This window comes from Microcebus murinus, chromosome 24, assembly GCF_040939455.1.
Source record: "Microcebus murinus isolate Inina chromosome 24, M.murinus_Inina_mat1.0, whole genome shotgun sequence".
In the NCBI taxonomy this organism is placed as follows: domain Eukaryota; kingdom Metazoa; phylum Chordata; class Mammalia; order Primates; family Cheirogaleidae; genus Microcebus; species Microcebus murinus.
The window spans coordinates 27,985,437-28,010,388 of NC_134127.1; the positions used below are offsets into that span (position 1 = coordinate 27,985,437).

At 38.4% G+C, this 24,952-nt stretch overlaps 1 protein-coding gene across 2 annotated transcripts in view; it reads left to right on the forward strand.

Annotated features, from left to right (window-relative positions):
* Positions 1–24,952, forward strand: part of CSMD1 (CUB and Sushi multiple domains 1) — a 1,569,742-nt gene that overhangs the window by 170,250 nt on the left and 1,374,540 nt on the right. The window lies entirely within an intron of this gene.

Below are 24,952 nucleotides of genomic sequence, written 5' to 3' on the forward strand. Positions count from 1 at the left end.
AATTAGTGTGAGCCAAGCTCCATTTATTTTCTGTAGTGTACAGGTAGGCAGTATTTTAAACTTTAAAGTCCATGGTTTATATTTTGTCATCTATGTATTGAAGTGACATGCTCCCATAATTCCAAAATATGTTTGTTGGAAAAGGTAAACGTTTTCATAGTTTGGATTTGTAGGGTATCATTTATAAACATTTTTATAATGGTAGCTTTCCCATAATAAGAGAAATATTCATACTTTTAGTTGGCAGGCTCCTACAGGGGACCTCCCACACAAAGATAAAATCAAAACCACTAGAGTAATGTTCACTCAGAATTGGTAGATTTTTAAGAAAAATGTTTTACAATTCAAGTGAAATAATTTATAATTAAAATCACTCCCAACCCCCAACAACACAATATATTTAATACTAACGTTTTCAGGGCATCATTCTGTGTTAAGCATCACAGTGTTCTGCTGAAGGCATGGAGTTAATTCATTGACTTTTTGAGCACTTAAAGAGATTAACAAGACAGAAAACAAAAAATGCAGAAAAAGACTGATAACTTAAGCATCTCATACAAGTGGAACTGATACAGCTACACAACCTCGAATATGAAAAGTAGATTCAGGGCATGGGAATCACCTAAATCCAGAATCCAGTAGACGCAAATTTTCTTTCCATTATTTTAGAAAATAGTAGTTTAAATTGATATTTTTAGAGAGCAGCTTGGCTGGTTTCCAGTTTAGGCAAAACACACAATTTGAAATTTTTCCATTCCTTGGAATACTAATTGTCTTCTCAACTTAATACTTTTAAGAATACGGATGATAAGGTAAAATTATCTTCCATTTGTTTGGATCCAAACTTGATAAAATTGTAAAAAGTTAATGTCAAAAAATTATTAATACCACGATTGCTCCTTTGTGCATTGGTACTAATTTCTAAATTTCTAAGTATGTATATTTTGTTCCACTATATATTTGCAAAAGAGTAGTCTCATATTCCTCTTGCTCATCATAAAGAAAAACAATTCTAATCTCTCTACAATACTCACTGACTTGCTTACTTCTATTGTCGACCTGAAAAAGACATATCACTCTCAGGATTTCAGCAGTGCGTGTTTCATAGAGAAAGCAGGGATAATGTGGAATCTCATACAAAGCTTATTACTTATATGGAGATGGGGCTTGGATAGACAGAGCACACAGAATGTTGTCTGGTGCCAGTGTAATTCATTGACAGCTAGCAGCTGCTGCTTATAACATTTAAATTAAAAACTAGACATTGATTTTGTATCAATGTCTGATATTTTGATATGACATAAATAGCATAAAGAATATTATGATTTGTTCAAGCTTAACATTTTAAAGTGCTCAGGGTTATTTAGTGATGGCTTAATCTTTTATTTAGCTCTGTTTGTTTTCCTTTTGGAAAATATTTCAAGTGGAAATTAAACCATAATCATTTAATGAAATTAATTCCAGTCTTTTAGATAAGTTAGCATATATTAAGAAGCTATCGCATATGACTCATGAAATGGTATTCTAGAACTATTACATCGCACCTTTTCTATTTAGTTAATATATCTAAATCGGAATTTGCTTGAAACACAAATGATTATTTCCAATCTTAGGGGACATTTAATCCTTTAAATGTAATAGGTAAGAAAGGGCTCAAAGAGTGAGGTATCAGTTTTTCAGAAAATAAACAACTTGTAAGAGGATATATCTTCTCTTTTTGTGGTATCTCAGCCACTGAACAGTGATTGACAGATTATAGTAAGTCATCAATAAATTAGTGACTGATTAAAGAGCTGTGATCAGATCACTATTATAAATAATGTACCTTCTACATAGTTGACCTACATTTTATTCTCAGTGCAGGATGAGTTAACTGTCTGGAAACCGACAATAGAAAGGACTCAGAATGAAATAGGAAATCTTGGTGTGATAAAGGTTGAAATTATCCAGGAGGGAAAGGAGAATCATTTTGTGTGTATGAAGCACATTGAACTCACTGAGTGCTGCTCCTTCCTTCTTCAAAAGAGTGTTCAAAAAGAAAACACAGAACAAACATTTTGAGTTCAATTTTACTCCCAAATCCTTGAGCTGTTAAGTTGATGATTTAAGATTTTTGTGTTTTTTTTCCCTGTATTAACTCCCTCATATTTGAAATTTGGTGTTGCATTTGGTATCATCTCTGTTCATCCAATGTACTTTGCACACAGGATGTTACAGATCTGTGCTCTGGAAGTCTCCCTAGTCTATCTTTGCAGACAGCTTCCTTATCTCTCTCCTTCTCCCACAGGCCACCAGATATTGAGAAATATAAACCAGTCTAGACTTTTAAAATTATAACCTTACCTACAGTGTTGCTATGGCAGGGTATATCAATGAGACGCCTAATAAATAGTATTGACTCAGATACATACCAAAGAAAGATCTTTTCTTCCCGTTAGTAAATGGTGTAATTTAGATACATTTTTTTGGCCTCATTTCAAAGAGCTCAGTGGAGATTCGGGTTGCAGGAGCACTGAATTGAGATGGAGGGGGCACAATAGACCACTCTGGCGATGCATCTGTGCCTTAAATAATGAACTTATTGATTGAGAACATTCGCAGAGACAGCAGAGGTGGGGAGGCAATGTCCTATGCAAATGTGAAGCCCATCACTCAGGCGCAAGTCATTAATTTGCTCTTCCTGTGTTGATGGGACTACGCATTTTTGAAATGTAGGTCAATCACTTTTTTTTATTCTTTTTTTGGACACGTATATGCTTCATATGTAAATTAAGGTAGCTGCAATTTAAATCATAGCAACTTAAATGGCTGAGATGCTTGAGAAAAGTAAATGTTTGATATCACAAGAAAATATATTTAACACCTCAGAATTCAGGTAGAATGGAATTTATTCAAGTATGTTATACACGTAAATGAACACAATTATTCATTTGTTTTCCCCCATCAATTAAAGTACAAATATCAGTAAACCATAGGCATTTCACTATTTTAGATTTTAAAATAGCTCAAGCAGGTACTATATTAAGCCCACAGGGTAATGATAACCATGCAAGATACTTTTCTCTTGACCTAGGTGGTGATATCTTACCTTTTAGGTTTATTTCAGTTATGTTATTTCTTAAAGTAATTGAGTTTAAAATACCAGCCACTGTATTTGTATCATTTGAGACTTATTTGGTCTGAATCAGTATCCCAAGTCCTAATATATTATTTAAAAGTTGTAATCGAGTTTATTTATTTATTTTTAATTTTTTATTTCAGCATATTATGGGGGTACAAGTGTTAAGGTTACTTATAATGCCCATTTCCTCCTCCCCCCGCAAGTAAGAGCTTCAAGCATGTCCATCCCCCAAATGTTGCACATCTTACTCATTGTGGTTGTATATACCCATCCCCTCCTCCCCCATCCCACCCTCCCGACACCTGATAAATGTTACTCCTATATGTCCACTTAGGTGTTGATCCATTAGTGCCAATTTGCTGGTGACTACATGTGGTGCTGGTTTTTCCATTCTTAAGATACTTTTTCCATTCTTGAGATACTTCACTAGAATGGGTTCCACCTGTATCCAGGAATATACAAGAGGTGCTATATCACCATTGTTTCTTAAAGCTGAGTAGTATTCCATGGTATACATATACCACATTTTATTAATCCACTCATGAATTGACGGGCATTTGGGTTGTTTCCATAGCTTTGCAATTATGAATTGTGCTGCTATAAACATTCAAGTGTAGGCGTCTTTTTCATAAAGTGACTTTTGATCTTTGGGGTAGATGCCCAAAAGTGGAATTGCTGGATCAAATGGTAGATCTACTTGTATCACTTTGAGGTATTTCCATACTGCCTCCACAGAGGTTGAACTAGTTTGCAGTCCCACCAGCAGTGTAGGAGCGTTCCTCTCTCTCCACATCCACGCCAGCATTTGTTGTTTGGGGACTTTTTGATAAAGGCTATTTTCACTGGACTTAAATGATATCTCATTGTGGTTTTGATTTGCATTTCCCTGATGATTAGAGATGTTGAACATTTTTTCATATGTTTATTGGCCATTATTTCCTTTTGAGGAGTTTCTGTTCATGTCCTTTGCCCATTTTTTGATAGGGTTGTTTGATTTTTTTCTTGCTGATTTTCCTGAGTTCTAAATAGATTCTAGTTATCAGCCCTTTATCAGATGTGTAGCTGGCAAAAATTTTCTCCCATTCTGTGGGTTGTCTGTTTGCTCTCTTGACAGTTTCTTTGGCTGTGCAGAAGCTTTGTAATTTCATTAGGTCCTATTTGTTTATTTTTGTTGCTGTTGTGATTGCCTTTGCAGTCTTCTTCATAAATTCTTTGCCTAGCCAATGTCTAGAAGAGTATTTCCAACATTTTCCTCTAGAATTCTAATAGTTTCAGACCTAAGGTTCAAGTCTGTTACCCAGCGTGAGTTGATTTTTGTGAGAGGTGAAAGGTGTGGGTTTTGTTTCAGTCTTCTACATGTGGCTATCCAGTTTTCCCAGCACCATTTATTGAATAAGGATTCTTTTCCCCAGTGTATGTTTTGGTCTGCTTTGTCAAAGATTAGTTGACTATATGAGGATGGTTTTGTATCTGGGTTCTCTGTTCTGTTTCATTGGTCAATGTCCCTGTTCTTGTGCCAGTAAAAAGCTGTTTTAATGACTGTAGCCTTGTAGTATAGTTTGAAGTTTGGTAAATTGATACTTCCTATTTTATTTTTATTGCCTAGGATTGATTTTGGTATAAGGGGTCTTCTCTGGTTCCTTATGAAGTATAAAATTATTTATTCTGTGTCTGTGAAAAATGATGGTGGTATTTTGATAGGGATTGCGTTGACTCTGTAGGTCATTTGGGTAGTATAGACATTTTAACAATGTTGATTCTGCCGACCCATGAGCGTGGTATATTCTTCCATCTGTTTACATCCTCTGCTATTTTGTTCTTCAGTGTTTCATAGTTCTCCCTGTAGAGGTCTTTTACCTCCTTAGTTAAATATATTCCAAGGTACTTTATTTTCTTTGTTGCTATTTTGAAGGGAATTGAGTCATTGATTTGGTTCTCACTTTTACTGTTGTTGGCATATATGAATGCTTCTGATTTCTGTGTATTGATTTTGTATCCTGAGACTTTACCAAATTCATTTATCAGATCAAGGAGTCTCTTGGTTGAATCCTTGGGGTTTTCTAGGTATAATATCATGTCATCAGAGAAGAGTGAGAGTTTGATCTCTTCTGCTCTCATTCAGATGCCCTTAATTCCACTCTCTTGTCTGATTGCTGTAACGAGGACTTCCAGCACTATGTTGAACAGAAGTGGAGATAGTGGGCAACCTTGTCTTGTTCCAGTTTTATTTGGGAATGCTTTCAATTTTTCCCCATTCAGTATGATATTGGCTGTGGGTTTGTCATATATAGCTTGTATCATTTTTAGGTAAGCCGCATCTATACCTATTTTGTTGAGCGTTCTTATCATAAAAGGCTGTTGAATTTTGTCAAATGCTTTCTCTGCATCTATTGAGAAGATCATATGGTCATTGTTTTTGCTTCTGTTTATATGGTCAATTACATTTATAGATTTGCATATGTTGAACCATCCCTGCATCCTTGGGATGAAGTCCACTTGGTTGTGATGGATTATTTTCTTGACAGGCACTTGGATTCGATTGGCTAGGATTTTGTTGAGAATTTCTGCATCTATATTCATAAGGGATGTTGGTCTATTGTTTTCTTTTTTTGTTGCATCCTTTACTGGTTTGGGTGTCAGGGTTATATTTGCTTCATAAAATGTGTTGGGGAGGACTCCATCCTTCTCGGTGTTCTGGAATAATTTCTGCAGGATAGGCACCAGTTCTTCTTTGTAGGTGTGGTAAAATTCGGGTGTGAAACCATCTGGTCCAGGACTTTTCTTTTTAGGAAGGTTTTTTATTGCTGTTTCAATTTCAATACTTGATATTGGTCTGTTCAGGAATTCTATTTCTTCCTGGTTGAGCCTAGGGAGGCTGTGTATTTCTAAGAAATTTTCCATTTCCTCCACATTTTCCAGTTTGTGTGCATAGAGGTTTTTGTAGTATTCATATATTATATCTTGTATCTCTGTGACATCAGTTGTAATTTCTCCTTTATTGTTCCTGATGGAGCTTATTAGAGATTTTTCTTTTCTGCTTTTATAGTCTAGCCAATGGTGTGTCAATTTTGTTTATTTTTTCAAAGAACCAACTTTTTGTTTTATTAATCTTCCGTACAGTTTCCCTGTTGTCAATTTTGTTTAGTTCTGATTTGATCTTAATGATTTCACTTCTTCTGCTGGGTTCGGGGTTGGTCTGTTCTTCTTTCTCTAGCTCTTTGAGATGATTCATTAGGTTGTGATCTTTTTGACTTTTGGATATAGGCATTTATGGAAATAAACTTTCCTCTCAAGACTGCTTTAGCTGTGTCCCACAGGTTTTGGTAACTTGTGTCACCTTTGTCGTTTAGTTCAAAGAATCTTTTGATTTCCATTTTGATTTCCTCATTTATGAAGTGATCATTCAGCAGAAGGTTGTTTAGTTTCCATGACTTTGTATAGAAATGAGGACTCCTGTTAGGATTGATTTCTACATTTATTCCATTGTGGTCTGAAAAGATACATGGTATAATTTCTATTTTTTTAAATTGTTTGAGACATGCTTTGTGTCCTAGGATATGGTCAATCTTAGAGAATGACCCATGAGCTGATGAGAAGAATGTATATTCAGTGCTTTGGGGGTAGAATGTCCTGTAAATGTCAGTCAGGCCCATTTGTTCTAGGGTTCTGTTTAAGTCCATTATTTCTTTGTTGATTTTCTGTTTGGAGGATCTGTCCTGTGCTGTCAGTGGGGTGTTAAAATCTCCAACTATTATGGTATTGTTGTTTATCCATTTGTTTAAATCAAGTAGAGTTTGATTTATGAATCTGCACCAAGGTTGGGTGCATATATATTTAGAATTGTTATGTCTTCTTGTTGAACTGTACCCTTCACCATTATATAGTGACCTTCTTTGTCTTTTATTACTTTTGTTGATTTAAAGACTAAGTTATCTGTAATCAGCACCACCACACCAGCTTTCTTTTGGCTTCCATTTGCTTGAAATATCGTTCTCCACCCCTTTACTTTTAGTCTAATTGCATCCTTGCAGGTTAGATGTGTTTCCTGAAGGCAGCAGATACTTGGCTTGTGCTTTTTTATCCATCTGGCAAGCCTATGACCCTTGAGTGGGGAGTTCAAGCCATTCACATTTATTGAGATAACTGATAGGTGGGGCAGATATCTGTTCATTATGTTGGGTTGAACTTTGTGGCTTTGTTTTCTCTCTTGAGCCATTGTAGTGTCTGGGCTTTGATCTTTAGCTTTGAGTAGATTTACATTCATCAGTGTTTATTGTGCTGATCCATGGGTAACACTGTTTTGAGTACTTCTTGAAGGGCTGATTTTGTCTTGGTGAATTCCCTCAGTCTTTGCTTATCTGAGAATGTCTTGATTTCTCCTTCATATACAAAACTTAGTTTTGCAGGGAATAAGATTCTAGGCTGGGCATTGTTCTGTTCAGAAGAGTGAGAATGGGGCCTCAGTCAGTCCTTACTTCTGAAGTCTCAGTAGAGAAATCTGGTGTTATTCGAATTGGCTTTCCCTTGTATCTTACTTGCTTCTTTTGTCTTACAGCTCGTAGAAGGGCCTCTTTAGTTGATATTTTGGTCAGTCTGATGACTGCATGTCGTGACTTCTTCCTGTTTGCATTGAATCTCCCAGGGGTCCTCTGAGCTTCTTGAACTTGTATATTGAGATTTTTAGCAAGGCCTGGGAAATTTTCCTCTATTGTATCTTCAAATAACTTGTCAACCCCTTGAGTGTTGTCTTCTTCCCCTTCTGACAACCCTATGACCCTCACATTAGGTTTCTTCACATAATCCCACATCTCTTGTAGGCTTTGCTCTTTTCTCTTGTTTCTCTGCTCTATCTCTGTGACTGATTTATTTAATTGGAAGGTGTTATTCTTCAATCTCTGAGATTCTTTCTTCTGTTTGATCTAGCCTGTTCTTGAGGCTTTCCACTGAATTTTGTAGTTCCCTGAATTGATTCTTCATTTCCAGGAGTTTGGGTTCTTCATTGTATCGATTTATTTAGTTAACTTTTGTTCCAGGTCCTGGAGGCTTTTTGTGGTTTCTTTGTGTTGGTGATTGAGTTGTTCTTGCAGGTCGTTGAATTTTCTTATGATCCACATTCGGAATTCCTCTTCTGTCATTTTGGTTGCCTGATTTTGGTTGGTGTCCGTTACTAAGGGGCCGGTGCTCCTCTTTGGGGGTGTGGTTTCCGTTTGGTTCTTCATATTTCCAGAGTTCTTTTGCTGATTTCTTCCCATGTCAATCAGTTGTTGCTTCTTTCCTTTAGGTTTTCGTTTGGGTATTCACACGCCTTGTTTAGTTTCTGAGCCGGTAGGTGGTGTCTGTGGGTGAGATTCGACCAATCCCTGTATAATGAGTCAGTAGGTGCTGTGAAGAGGGTGTGCAGGGTGTCCTCCTTGTCAGTAGGTGGCACTTGCTTGGAGGAACAGGCTACGCTGTTGTTTTTGTGACCTGTGACCAGCTCTTGTTCCTGTAGAGAGAACTCTAGTGCTTCAGGTGGTCGGTGGGGCCCTGAGACTTCCAGGTGTGTCCTTTTCTCCCCCTCAATGAGGGCTGGTCTAGGAGAGAGTCTGGGCGGAGCTGGGTTGGGTAAGCCTGCCCTCAGGCACCACCAATGCTGTTAGCAGGGGTCAGAGTTCTGTTCTCTGCTTCCGGGAAAAGCTGCCAAGGATAGGCTGGGATGGCCCAGCTCAGTCACAGAGTCTGTGGGGGGGGGTGGGGCTGTCTGAGACCCACAGTCTGGAGCAGACCTCACTTCTTTCCACCCTCCCCAACTCCACGGCTACTCCTGCGCCTCTCCTAGCAGGCCAGACCACACACTACCAGGCCTCTCCTGGCTGTGATGCTGGCCTGGAGGTTCCCTGCACAGGAATGCCACCTGGACTGGGTGCACAGCCTCCCTTTGGGAGGAGGGTTGCTCTCTAGGACACTGATCTGCCTCTGAAGGCACACACACCTCAGTAGGCTGTTCACGTATATCCCTTCTGTGTCCCAGGGAATGCGAGACCTCAGTGCACGGGATCTGGTCTGCAGGTCTGACCTCTGGGCCCCAGAGTTCAAACTATATCCCCACCAGGGAGAGGAGTGCCAGTCCCAATTCACCCATGGGGAGCCCAAGCTGGGTCTATGTCTCTCAGCCTCAGGGTCTGCTCCGTTCTCCTGAGATCACTGGGCCAGCAGCTCCTGGGAGGGCTGGCGGATAGGGAGCTCACCGTCTGAGTTCCCCTCAGTCAGCTGCAGGGCCCCAAAAGGGAAGGTCCCATTCCCTGGAGGTGCCTCAGGCTGGTGGCTATACTGTCTCTCTTGGCAGCCACGGATAGAGTCGGGGGAGGGGAGAATGAGGCAATATCGTGCCTGCAGCAGGGCTCGAGTATGTGCACAGGGAAGTGCCCTGAGGGAGTTGGGAGACTGGTGCCGTGTCCGCTACAGGCTTATCGCTTACTGGTGGTGGCTGTCTCCAGGCTTGTGTCCACAGGTCTCTCCACCTGCTGGGAAGCCCACCAGCAGTCCGAGATGCAAGGGAGGGGAGAGTTAATCACTCTACCTACCCGTGCTGCTGGTCTCCAGGCTATCCTGGAGGTCTCTGCTTCCAGTTCTCTGCAACCTCCTCCCGTGGAGTCTCCCATGGTCTCAGGTACCCCTCCTTCTGACCCTCATCTGATGTATGCTCGTCTTCTTGCTTCTTTCTTCTAATTTCTGCTAGAATCTGTCTTTTCTGCAGAGACACTCTGTCTGGCGGCGTTTCTCGTCCGCTATCTTGATTCCCCCTCCTGTAATCGAGTTTTCCACATTAATTTTGGTTGCTTTTCCACTGAGAATCTTTCCATATATATTCTTTTCATGTACTATTTTGCTATTTCATTTACTAGTAGAATTATTCACAATATTCAAACAAAAAAAGTGGAACAAGTCACATGTGCAGTAGTCAGAAATGACTCTGCCCCAATTCATTATTTCAGAATAAATAATTATTGGTTGATTTGCTTCAGAAAAAAATACTTAATTATTTTGATAAAAGAAATTTATATTGCTTTCTAAATTGTAATTATTTGATTTGGGAATGTTGGAGATAAGTGGTTCAGCCATGTTAACATGGCAATTTTCAAACTCTAAGTCAGAGCTTCCCAATTGCATATATAATTTATGTTCAAAGGACATAAAAATTTAAATTTTATTATCTACATTAAAAATATTTAAAAGGTAGAATTTATTTTAGTGATATATTTAATGTAATTGATGCTAAGTATTACCATTTGAATACAGTCAATATAAAATGATTAAGGTTTTTTCATTGTTTACTAATTCTTCAAACATTAGTACTAATCCTTGTTTGTTTCACATTAACTGTTCTTCCCCATTAAGAAGAGCCCCACTATGAGTGGGTGCTGTGGTGGATAGCCAACCTCCAGTCAGTTACCTCAGAGTTCACTTTCATTTCCTGTAAGTGTGTAAGTCACAGCCACTTACTCACCGAAACCTTTACCTGCAGTCTGATTAACAAACACCTGTTTCTTATAATATTCACTCTGGGCTCCAAGGTATAGTATACTGTGTATTCCAAATGTAATGATTGCTACACCCAATTCTTATTCACCAAAGGATGATAATGGAACTGAATGTGGATGCTCACACCAAAAAATAGGCCTAAAATAAATAAAGGACTATATAAAGAAACTTGAGAAAGATGTGCTACTAAGGCTTGATTGTACATATATTCTAAGAGGAAATAATATGAGATGATAAACATAGGTATTACAGTTATTCTATTAATATAATAATTCCTAATGTAGCTTTTTGTTTGTCTGGCAGCAGATCTTATTTACTTCTACAACTGAGTTTACCAAATTCCTTTCCCCAAATTGACTCATTTTCATTACAAAATACACATTTTTATTAGAATAAATTTGAAAAATATGAAAAAAGACAAAGCAGACAAAATGTTACTCATGACACCAACATATTTATGAAATGATATTTTGGTGTATTTTCTATCAATTTTTCTTCTATTTTTCTTTATGTATAATTGTTCTAGAAATAAGAATATCATTCCACTTATCAATATATGCCTAAAGCATGTTTAAATTTAAAGAACTTCTACTTATTGGGAAATTAATGGGCTGTAATTCTTATAGAGCTTCATTTATTGCTCAGTAGCATATTAGGCATTTAAGAAATGTCAGGGACTCTTTTAGCCACAGAGCTGTCATAAACTATGCTGAGAATTTCAGTCTCACTTGCATGCCAGACATGTGTCCTCCGTTCACCTTCATTCCAAGTTCCCTATGAAAGCGATGTGGAAGCTTATAGGGATTAGAAGAATTATTCTCACATGCCAAGGACAAGTGTGTTTGTGTTCTTTTACCAGCAAAAAAAAAAAATTCTGAATGTAAACCTTACAGAAATAGATAATAATCACATGCATTGGAAAGTACCTTGTGGTTTGGGGAGTGAATTGATAGAATTACTACTGTCTTTTTGATTCCTTGTCCACAGGATTGCATATGAGTCATTAGCATGACCAGACATCACTGGATACCCCATTGCATGCCGTGCCCTTCCCTGGCCCTGCAGTCCGCTTTGTTGGTTGCTGGGGCTTAGAAATGAGATACCCTCTGGGGATTTGACAAGTGCTGCCAGGAGCTGCATCTCCTGAGGGTAGTCAGTGAGTCCAGTGCCTGGTAGATGTTGGCACAAAAGAGGCCGGAACCTCTTGCCCCAAGTGAAGACAATACTAACAGGATTGCGGCTCTAGATAGGCCGAGGCCTTTTACAACTGCTTCAGAGTTCACCTTCTCCCTCAGCCCCATCCCGTTTCCCTCTCTTTTATAGGTATTGTTCTCCGGAGCACGTCTCAATAACTTCTGCACATGAACTCCACTGGCACGTTTGTTTCCTAGGGAACCTTATCTAAGACATTTTTTACAAAGTCACATCATAAACTTTAAACTGTGTAATAGACATACTTTCTACCTCCCACCATGGAAATCTCATCAGTGAAGTGTCTGCCTCTCAGGACTTTCCTTCCGGAAGGCCCTGCCGACTAGCACTGTCCAAGGCATCTCCTCCCTCTTAGAGATCCCTCCTTGCTTGGGTTTCTCTGGGGTCTTCTCTCTTCCATCTTGTGTTCTAAAGAGTCTATGCTCCTGTTCTTTTCTACAGGATTTGATGCAACTTAAAATGAAAATACATAATAAATACAGGGAAATTATAAATAGCACAAGGAATTAGGACCAAAGAAATATAAATATGATTCAAAAGGCACAGTGAGGAGACAGCTTAAAAATATACCTTTCATTAAGGCTGTTTGTTGTGCATCCTCCCTGGCAAAACAGGGAGGGGAACAGCAACATATGAGCCAGGTAACTGCTGTTATCATCGGAAAAGTGCAAATCATGCATGCAGATAAATACAACCTTTTTGGATTGTCCTTGGTTGGCAAGTCTTTCCTTTGGTTGTTTTTGACAGAAATTTGTCACCTGAGAAAAGTAGCACTGAGAGAAAGAAGGAAAGGTATCCCTAACAGTGTCTGCGGAATAATTTTTATATCAAGCATCATATGGCTTTTTATAAAAAAAAATTAAGATATGTTCTTTTTTTTTTTTTTTTTTGAGACAGAGTCTCACTTTGTCGCCCAGGCTAGAGTGAGTGCCGTGGCGTCCGCCTAGCTCACAGCAACCTCAAACTCCTGGGCTCAAGTGATCCTCCTGCCTCAGCCTCCCGAGTAGCTGGGACTATAGGCATGTGCCACCATGCCCGGCTAAGTTTTTCTATATATATTAGTTGGCCAATTAATTTATTTCTGTTTATAGTAGAGACAGCGTCTCACTCTTGCTCAAGCTGGTTTTGAATTCCTGACCTCGAGCAATCCGCCCGCCTTGGCCTCCCAGAGTGTTAGGATTACAGGCGTGAGCCACCGCACCCGGCCTATGATATGTTCTTAATACAACTTGAAGAGCACATGAATCCGACTCAGTGGAGATGTGCCTCTTGTGGGACATGGACCACACTTGGGACATCCAGAGTGGTCTGTGGCATGAGAATGCTGTGGGTGCAAATCCCGGTTCTGCCTCTTTACTGGAGGTCTAGGGAAGATGCTCGTTATCTGTTTGATCTTGAATGAGTCAGTAACCCTCATGTTCTCCAAGTGTTATTGGTCTTAACTTGTGGTGATCACATATGATAAACACTTTTGTGGACACTGAATAATCGTAAGGGCTGAGTTAGTGCCTAGCTAGTCCATAGGAGGAATTAAATGCATGATGATAGCTATCATTATTGTTATTATTAATGATACATGTCTTTTGTTGCAACTGTCATCTTGCAAAGGCTTGAAATGCAGACAATTGCAAATTGTTTCCTCTGAGGGGAACCTGAGGTAAATCATCTAACCTAATATTAATAAACTTAACCCAGCTTTGTTTACAAAAGAAAAACCCAGCCATTTACATCTATTCTCACTATTGATGTAATTTATATTTTTGTTTGTCCTTTGCCCTGCTTGTCTGGTATATTTTTCTTCTTTCTTGCTTTAGTTTGTTATATATCATACTTTCATGCATACAGTGTATGAATATTACACTAACAGAAGCTAAAGGTATTCTATATGTCTGCTCTTCTCTCACTAGCTCACATGTTTGAAGAGGTTTATTATTGTTGTTTTTTAAATTCAGCACTGGATACTGTTTCCAGTGAGAGGATAATTCATACTGCCAAATCTGCATTAAAGTTGAAAAGAGAAGCCCCCCTTTCTCAATCACTGTATTATATCTCCAAACTCTTCTATTATCCAGTAAACGTAGAGAATATAGATCCAAAATGCTCAAAGGACTCCAAGGAAGCTGTGACATGTCTTTTTCCTATTTCCTCTAACTCTGAAAGAAACATAGAGCCATAGGATGAAAACAAGCAGTTGACTCTCTTGTTTCTATTCTATTTTTCTCATCCTCTTGTGCTAACTTAATCCTGGAGTAAGACTCTTAGTGAGCCAGAGTGAACATATAGCTACAAAAACAAGTTTAGAATGTAAGTTATATTTCAAAAATGTTATGTACACCTCGCTGGAATACACGAGAACAATATGCATGAGTGTATAACAGATATAATTTATATTTATATATAATTTATTTTCTCCAGAAATTACCATTTAAGATCTAGAAAATTGGAATATCACAGTTTCTCACTATTATTTCTTAGCTTGATCTGGCTAGAAAAGAGCCAAATGATACTTTTTTTTCTGTTTTTTTTTTTTTTTATTTCAGCATATTTTGGGGGTACAAATATTTAGGTTATGTATGTTGCCTTTCCCCTCTTCCTCCCTGGAGTCAGAGCTTCAAGTGTGTCCATCTCCCAGATGGTGCATATTGCCAATGGGTATTTGTATATACTCATCCCTCCTCCCCCGTCCCACCTGCCTGATGCCTGATAAATGTTATTCCTATATGTCCTCTTAGGTGTTGATCAGTTAATACCAGTTTGCTGGTGAGTACATGTGGTACTTATTTTTCCATTCTTGGAATACTTCACTTAGTAGAATGGGTTCCAGCTCTATCCAGGAAAATACAAGAGGTGCTGTATCACCATTGTTTCTTATAGCTGAATAGTACTCCATGGTATACATATACCGCATTTTATTAATCCATTCATGTATTGATGGGCACTTGGGTTGTTTCCACATCTTTGCAATTGTGAATTGTGCTGCTATAAACATTCGAGTGCAGGTGCCCAGTAATGGGATTGTTAATGATACTTTTAAACATATGGCCAGCATTCCTGAATTGACAAGTTAGTGTTTTTCTGGAGATCATCAATATTTATATTTTTTTTCAATTTTATACCATGACAATATTCTATATTAGCTATTTTCTATATAACCCAATTCATTGTTATAGTATACAAGATGTTAAATATATTGGCACCTTTCTTTTCAATAAATGTGTATGCAGTTATTGAATTATTTAATAAAATTGAATTTTTACAGAAAAATGTGCATACTGTATATTCTTGTTTTTGAAGCATATATAGAAGAATTATGTTTTTTCAAATAGATTGATGATTTAGCATTTGTATTTATTAATTAATTTACTGACTCAACATATAGCGATTGAATGAGTCACTCACCCGTACTGAAAAATAGGAATCCATCATAAAGTTTGATCAGATTAATAATATAATGAGAGCAGTATTTCAGGTAATGTAGGATAGAGTTCACTCGAAAGTAAATTACTGAAGGCTGGGAGGGTCTATCATGATTTTGTGACGTTGGGACAGATTGGTGTGGTTTAATCTAGGAGTGATTTAGTCAAAGGAAAATGGTGTCATAAAGGATGGAAAGAACGGGACAGATAAAGGATGGTTCAAAAGTAATTAATATGTAACTACATACAAAATATAGAAGCAAGAGTCAAAATGGTATGAAGATTTAACTGCAGATAATTGAAAAATAGTAACGCCATTGATAGACTTGAATGGCAGAATCTGGGGGCTTCAGACTATGAGAGGTAAGTTTCAGGTCTGTTAAATTCAATGTTATGGGAGAATAACCCAAAATTGCATCTAATAGAAAATCAGGACAGATGTATAAGGCAGAGCTGAGAGCAGGAAACACCAATTTGAATATTAAGCAAAAAAAATAAATGCTAATCAAAGGAATAATAAAGTATTCAAAACAATAATCAATAATACATTGTTATAATAAAAATATGAATCAAATAAACAAGTGAAGTTGTCAGAACCAAATTTCCCAGGAGGAAGCAGACTTTAAAGGTTACTGCTAATTACAATGCAGAAAAATAAAAATATCCACAAAGGAAAAGTCAACATGACAGTGTTTTTCAGGTGCTATAAAGAAAATGTTTAGAAGCGGAAGGCAGAGTCATAAATATTGTACTACTGGCATACAAACAGTGAGAACTCATAAAATAGAGTGTTGACAAGAGATTGTTGCAAGGGAGAACTTTAAGATTTGGTCAATAGTATTGCTTTGTTTTTGTTTTTTTGTTTTTTTTGAAATGCATTTTCTACATGTTAATTGTGTGAGTGCATTTATTGTAGCTACTTATTTGTATGTGACCACTTGGGATGTGACAGTAAGGTGAATAAATACCTTTGGGTAGGATAGTCTTATAGCGAGAACACAGGGTTTGAAGTCAGACCTCAGTCAAATTCTATTTTCTCCGTGGTGTAGCCATGCTGGCAGTGTGACTTCTGGCAATTATCCTCTTACTAAGCCTTATGTTCTCTGAAAAATGGAATGACGGACCCTGACTTTCAGAGCTGCAATGATGAGTGATGAGCATAGCACAGCGCTTGGCCCACAGTTGTACTCAATCGAAAGTGACTATTCTATTGCTACCACTAAGAATAAACTTTTAATACAACATACTATTTATAGTTCACATTTCTAAATATGGTTAGCTATATATGTATATTTTTTTTCTCTTATGTCAAAGTTAACCTTCAAAGAAAATCGTCAGCTGGACAGACTGTTTTACTCTGCCTGAGTCTGAATCTGTTCATTTGCTTTTTAAATTGGAAGCATATGAAGCACCCCCATGTGTTGGGAACAGATGAATCCCTACCATCTTGTAGCTTAGAAGAGGTAAAAAGGATACAATTCAATTTTTATAATTCAGAGTGATAATGGGATGAATGGAATATTGTGGCATGAAGGCATGGATGAGGATGCGCTGGTGGGCAGGGGAGAGAAAGTTTCCATCAGAACGGAGGGTGTGTGTTTGCACTGGGCTGGGGGCAGCATCTGCTACCACAGGAGCACATGCAAGGTCGCGCTGTGTTTGGAGAGCAGTGGGAAGTTTAGTGCCTTGAGAATAGAAGTTTCGTGGATGCCAATGAGGAGAAATAATGCAAGAAAGGTACTTAGGGATTATGACCAAAGGCTTGGTTTACCTGCCAAGAAGTGTGAGATTGGAGGGAATGGAAAAGGAGGGAGGGGGAGAAAACCTAGAAGACATACAGGATTGTGTGTGTGTGTGTGTGTGTGTGTGTGTGTGTGTGTGTGTGTGTGTTAGTGTCTGCAGGAAGGTGGTGAAGGGGATGGGGGGAGAGAGCGATAGAACTTAACAAGAGCAAGGCAATGGAAGCAGACTGTTATAGACTGTGATATCCTTGTCATTTTAATGTATTCCAAAATTCCAAATGGTCCTTTATTGTACAAGGCAAATTTGATTTTATGAGTCAGTCCAGAGTAGCAGAAAAAACATTAATTAGCTCTGCCATCATGGAAACCTGGATCTTAATCCCATTTCCATCACTTCCTAGCTATGTGGTCTTGGGCAAGATACTTAACCTCTCAAAGCTTCACTTTTCTCATCCATAAAATGGTTACAAAGGTAGCATCTGTCTTTTAAGGATGTAGTGAGGATTAAATGAGACAAAGTAATACATATCAGCTCTTATTACACATTAGATAAACATTAGCTATCATTATATACCCAACCACCCATAACTGTATTTTAAAATAATTATTTCTTTTAGTTACACTGTAAGCATCACCACCCCACTGGCCACCCCTCAGACAACCTTAGAAATTCTGGCCGAGGGTGTTTGGGATAAGAGCAGACCATGGTGATCTGCCTGATTCCTCAAGCCATGTTCCAGGAACTTCACCTTCCTGGGCTTTTCTCCGGCCCCAATGACACTGTCTTCTGTTTAGCTGGGGACACTTCACCTATGTTCTTTCAAGGAGGAAATCCAAGAAGCAAATTCTTCCTTTGCCCCATAGGTTAAACTTATCCCTGTGCAGAGCCATCCTATTTAACCATCAGAGTCTACCTATTTGAGAGGAAATATGGCAAATGAATTTTCCCCTCTCCCTTAAATTTTTTTCTTAGAATTTCATTCATGCATTTAATGCACTTTGGTTTCACTGTGTGCATCTGGGCACAGAACTGTCTCTCTGAGTTGCAAAAAGGTATTCACATTTTAGCTCTTATACTGAAGGCTGCAAGCAAAAACCTCTCCTTCATTACATAAGGTAGTGCATAAAGTTTTATGAAACCATCAGTCATACCTTCAGTCAATACTTATAACCTTAAAGAAATTCATAGCTGTTGTTTTTGCCTATTTTTCAATAAAATAAAAAAGGTCACTTACAAAGAAATACATAAAACAATTTCAAGCAAGGTGAAAGAGGGTTATTTTCAATGATCATAAATGAAATTGTATTGTCAAGAGAAATGTAGCATAATACACTGAGAGAACAAAAATTAAAATATGGGAGCATCGTTTTATGATAAAGTAAAATATACAATGGACAAAGATTCTTAAGACACAAGTTGATTCTCTCACCTTGACAAATCACACAAAATGAGAATCTCCATTTTTAATTTTTAAAAATAGCAAAATATGTAACTCTTTTCTACATTCTCAGAGAGGTTGTAAGGAACTAAAGAAACTACGCTGAATATATATGTATATACATATACATGTGTGTATTTATATGTGTCTATACATATACTACATGTGTTTGAGATTATAAACAATATATTGTGTATACAGACATATGTACACATACATATGGATATGTTCTTTGCTATTTGGAAGTGGGGAAATGCATGGGTTTTCCTGCCTCTGTAGCTGATGCTTTTTTGAGAAAGTGGATGATAATGTAGGAAATTAAACAGTGTGACAATCCAATGTTCAGACATAGGGCATGGAAATGGAATACCATATTGACTCAGCTAATGTGGGCAGAGCTAGACAGCAAACCCAGAGTTCCATGATATAAGACAACAAGCTCCTTACTCCATACCAGACTCTAACATGAAAAATAAAAGTGGTCTTTAACCAACACTATGTAGTGGGTACAATGAACACTATCTGGATGATGGGCACACCTATAGCTGTGGCTCAAGCATTACAAAAGCGATCCCTGTAACAAAAAACCACATTTTTACCTCCATCAAAGCTTTCCAGTGAAAATTAGACATCTCCAAGAAAGATGGCACAGGGCAATAAAAATGTCCAAAGGTAACCTAAGTATCTGAAGCAGCTCTATGATAATACTAGAAAACCAAGTTATGAAATCCATTGAGGAAAATGTTAAATGGTATAACACTTCTATGTCTGAACATGAGGTTACATACCACCTGCTCATCATTAAATCCCTAATAAAGCCATGGCATAAGCTGTTTAAAGCCTGAGCCCTGGAATAGGAAAGACGTGGGTTCTAATTCTAGCACCACCACTTGGGAGCTGTCCAGCCTTGGGCAAATCACTCTAACCTTCAAATCCTCAGCTGAAGATGGGAAGATCAACAGTCCCTATCTCTTAGGGACATTTGGAGGATAAAAGCAGAAGGATGTCAAATGTTCAATTAAGGGCCTGAAACATGGTAGGCACCAGTGCATGCCAGATGCTATTAGTCTTATTGTCACCGTTATTGTCATCATTGCCATTAATGTTATATTTAGTAAGAGTGTTTCACTTCTTTTCTCGGCTATATGTGTGCTTCTGGGGAAGAGACATTGGGGGGCGGGGAGTAAAAAAAAAGACTACATTATTCTGACCTTTAAGTAGATTTAAAATATTGCAGAAAGTTCAATATTTGAAAGGACATCTATCTTCCTACAATACTTGTATATCTGCCTAATAATACTCTCCCTAACTGAGAAGAGCAGCTTATTGGGGCAGATAAATTGATGGTAGAAAGACAATTGCTTTGGCAACAGAGAATCCAGGGTTAGATCGTGGCTTGGTAATGAGGTAGCTGGCCTTTGAGAAGCAGTTTAAAAAGCCAGGGGAATTTGGATGTGAAGACCTTAGCTTTTTTCCATGCTAAGATGATGGTTCTGGACTCTGTCATTTGACATTAGCAATAGGGGTGCTGGGAGAGAAGGGGCATCCACAGTTGGGAAGGAACATCACCGCACATGTATAAGAAGAGCCTGGGAACTCGCCCCGAAGCCATCGGCTCTTCCATGTGCAAACATTTCCAAATTTTAATGAGAAGAATTTTTAATGAGAAGAGAAGAAATTTGCTCCTACTGGACCAACTCATTCTCCATCAATTTTGGTGTGATTTCCGACACCCCAAGCACTCACCAATGTTTTGCATCACCCAATTGGAAGCCTTCACTGACTCCCAGGGTATCATAAGTCATTTGCTAAAGCCAGACCTTCCTTGCAGAGGAAGGAAATGCTGGAGCCAGTGGTGGCCAAAGTGAACACACACACGCTGATCTTGACCAAGCAAGAGTCCATTCCTCAGAGCCAAGACTGGGAATGCCCAGGTCTTGAGAGATGTCTTAGACATGAGCTTACAGATGACACCAGTAGAATGACATTGAACAAGTAACCAATCATTTCTTTGCCTTTGAAAACAATGGGCGTCTCTTGTGCTTGAATGATCCACACATCTCAGAGCTGAAAATCATTGCTTAAGAAAAAAAAAGAAAGAAATTTTTTTTAAAAATGATGGTTTTTCATATAGTATAGTTGTATTTTGTTAAACAAAATGCATTTTAATTCCCAGCATTTATAGTTTACCAAATACCTTCCCAAATCTTTAACAGTTCCTGTTCTGTGGAAATAAAACAGACTTATAACTTCTAAACATACAAAGAAACTTTATAGCTAGAGAACCACTATTAAACTTTGCCTTTTGGTTTTTTTTCAGGGCCTCCCTAAAGTTAAAATAAACATTACATAAATATGCACAAAACACTCAGAGGAAGCTGTAGATACATATGTAACAAGCTATATTGTGACATTTTCATCTATAAAGAATAATTTTCTTTTGTTAGTGTTGCCCAATTTATCACATTTTAAAAAGAATTAAATGAATTCCTTAAAAGTTAGAAAATTCAAAACATACCCTTGCAGCTTGCAAGGGTATTTTCCAAGTAAATATTTAAAAGTTCCAATGTAAGCACTATTATATTTTCATATAGTTTATAAATGTAAATACAAAGTGAAAATTTTCTTAAATGAAAAAATATATGGATATTTATCAATGCAGACAAAAATAGCTTGTCTTCTCAGTTTCTCCAAATATGTTAAAATATTCATCAACATATTTTTAGAAGTATTCCTTACATTGGTAAGGGAATATTTACCTCACATGAATAAATACCTAGATTCTAACTTCATACAGCCTTTTGCTAATTGCTATAAAACATATCCTTCTGTTTTTATCCAAAATTCAAAAACCTATCAAAGTCAATTTGAGCTTAGGAGTCATTTCTGAAACAGAAATAAATATACTTGTCTGAAATGGTCAGAGCTCATAAAATAAAAGTTTTCCATAATATGGTAGCGAAGTCATTAAGGTTTTGTGTGTGTTCATTTTCCAGTTTTACTCTCATGTGTTCTCACATATTTCTTTTGTTTGGCCACAGAAGAAAAGAGAAATAGGTATCCAATGAGCAAAATACTCAAACGCATTAAAAATGCAACGTTGAGTATTGGATAGATATACTCTCCAGGTCTTTGTTGAAGTAAATTATTTAATCTCTTAATCCATGTATCTGCATAAGTGGGGAAGGTACTATGTATCTATCTTGGAGCATTGAGAGGATTATATGTAAAACTACCAGTCACATAATATATTTTAGGAGGTATTAACCCCCTCCCTTTCTCTGCCACCTTTCTTCTCTCTCCCTCTCCCTCCCTCTCTCTCTCTCTCCCTCTCTTCCCCTCTCCCTCTCTCCCTCTATTCCTCTCTCTCCCTCTCTCCCTCTCTTCCTCTCTCTCCCTCTCTCCCTCTCTCCTTCCTCCTGCCTCCTTCCTCCCAGGAAATGGGGAGTCTGGTATGATAACCAGTTCATGATAACCTGCCAGGGTAGAAGGCTTTCCTTAGAGGTGGGGTTATCTGCACGGCTAACTTGTGCTCGCTTTGAGGCAGACATCCCTAGACTTTTGTTTTTCCTTCTGTATAGTGTTGATGTTTTCCAAATACTAGGGTTTGTTAAATGAACTTTTTGGATCATTCCTTCGTGGAATATAATGTTCAAACCTTTTTTATTCTTCGATTTTTCTAGCACTTATTCTTGACTTTGACTGAATAAATGAATGAAGAAATGAAAGAATGAGTGCTTTGTATTCTAATTTGCCTTAATATCTTCTGTTCAAATAACAACCTCAGTCTTTTCTCTAGTTATTATTCATTTGGGGTATGTTTTATTCATTTATTTTTTCCAAACAAAATGCAAATGGGACAGAGAGGAGCGTGACCCTAAAGTTGGGGCACAAGCACGCCTTTTCACCTGTGTCCCTCCTCTGCCTTTGCCGCCTTTCTTTGTCTTCTCTGCCAACCCAGCAGGCTGGGTATGTTTTAGGGCCCCTACAAACATTTGCTAAATGAATGAGTGTGGATGTCAACTCACCTGCAAAGAAGTTCCAAGCTCATTTACTGCCTAGAGTTACTAAATCCTGGAGGATTTGGGCATAATTGGAGCTGTTAAATGCCTACTTGGCCTTTATCATACCAAGGGCTAAAAATGTACACTACAAGGGGAGTCTGCTTAATCAAAGAGCAAAGACGCAGCTAGGAGGCCGCCCAGGCATGCTTACTTTTCTCAGAAGCCTCGATTTATGGTCGTCTGCTATCAGGGGTGGTCAAGGAAGAAGTGCTGTTCTGACAGGTCACATTCCATTAGTAGAAATAAAATCCAATAGCTTTGCAAGACTGGAGTTTGGCAAAGGTATTCAAAGACTAAACAATAGTAAAATTACGCTCTTGTGAGTATTTGCACTTATGCATGTGAGAATGAAAGGTTGGAGGCTGCCGTCCAGAGTGGGAATCACAGGAAAACCACCAGGAATTTAAATCTATTACCTGTTCAGGTGTCTCCATTTAGCATTAAGGTTTCTAGAATCCAGAAAAGAGTCTTTCACCTGTGCCAGAGGCAGGTTGCTGGAGTCGAAAGAGTTGTGCCCATGGCATGTGATAAATCGGAGTTGATGTCTGTGCTCTGAGACTTAACACTTAGCGCAGCGGGCCTGGCAATGTTTACTAGACATCTCTGAATCTCAGACTTGTCATCTGTGAAATGAAGATAAGCATGTGGAACTGCTGTCAGGATTAGCATGAGAGATGTAAAGCCCCAGGCATGGGGTGAGCCTGCAGTGAACATTTGCCTCTCGGTCTTCTGGGTTTTTCTCTCCTCCATCTTCCCTTGGTATCATTAGCATCTTGGTTAATATTGCCATCGTCACTGAAGTTCTTCCCGTTGATATCATTTTTATCTTTGGCCCTTTGAGAATCTAACAGAAGTTTAGAATCAAAATACACAGTACTGAAGCCATGTGACAAGATAACATACACACCTGACATGATAAGGAAAACACATGATGGGGTTTCCTCAACCCCAAATTTAGCAGGGAGCAGAAAGTCAGTGTCACTGCCCAACAGCAGAGAGTGATGGCTGTGGGCTGCCTGTTTACCGTTGTCCTCAGGCACTGGTAAGCTCCTAAAAGGCAAAGATGGGTTGATTTTTGTTCAGTTTTTTTTTTTTTTTTTTTTTTTTTTGAGACAGAGTCTCACTTTGTTGCCCAGGCTAGAGTGAGTGCCGTGGCATCAGCCTGGCTCACAGCAACCTCAGTCTCTGGGGCTCAGCGATCCTACGGCCTCAGCCTCCCGAGTAGCTGGGACTACAGGCATGTGCCACCATGCCCGGCTAATTTTTTGTATATATATTTTTAGTTGGTCAATTAATTTATTTCTATTTTTGGTAGAGACGGGGTCTCGCTCAGGCTGGCTTCGAACTCCTGACCTTGAGCAATCCACCCGCCTCGGCCTCCCAAAGTGCTAGGATTACAGGCGTGAGCCACCACGCCCGGCCTTTTGTTCAGTTTTATTCCTCGTGTTTATCAAAATATTCAATAAATATGTATTGAAGGATTAATAAAAATGAATGAATGGATCAATGGAATTTTAAGATATTGAAGAATCAATAAACAAATGAAAGAGTTTATTAGTAGAATTTTAAGATCTGATATATCTGAATGGATATTTGTTCCTTTCCAAGCTATTTCAAGTGAAACTATAAATTGTAAATGGTCAAGATACTTTTGCTAAGGAAATAGATGAAAAATATTGGTACAACAGGTAGAGGAATGCGATATATGCAGCTTGTTCTAATCCCTGAACAGGGGATAATCTCTTTATGTGGTGAAAGGAAGGGATGCTGTGTAGAACCACGAGGACAGTGGCGTGTAACCAAGATGGGCAGAGTGATGTGGACATTGCCTTGTAAGGAGACTGATTGGAAAAGGAATAATTCTAGCTTCAAAATGACAACAGAGATTGTCTTTAATTTCAGTTTCAGTATGGAAAGCGAAGTCCTACTCTAAGATGTGGGATGCTTTCTTATGTCCCACGTGGGCAAATCATAAGCCTGGAGTGACCAAGACCAAGTCAACGCAGGCAAAGGTCTCAGTACAAGTCACCACTTACACGGTGTCCTTGGTCTCCATTAACTAGAGTCTTGTGCCTAGTACTTTAAATCTAGAAGTTAAAACTTATGGAGCCTTCCTAAGTGAGTAAAACTGTCACAATAGGCAAGAATATTAGTCCTGGTTCACTCAGGGATGACAGGAAACAAAACATGATTTAGTCACAGAAAGGCTTTGTTCAAGGGGGACAATTCTCATCACCACTCTTACTTCTTGAGATGTACACCGAGATCAAGATAATCAGCCATTCCACTATCCATTCATGGCCTTTATTCTCAATTCTGGAGTTCATTGAACGGTACCACCTACCTTAAATACGTTTTATTCTCAAGTTTATAAATTGACTTTGGATATGTTTTCCTCTTCCAAGGCCTTTTTTAGAGCCTCAAATATTTCTATTGG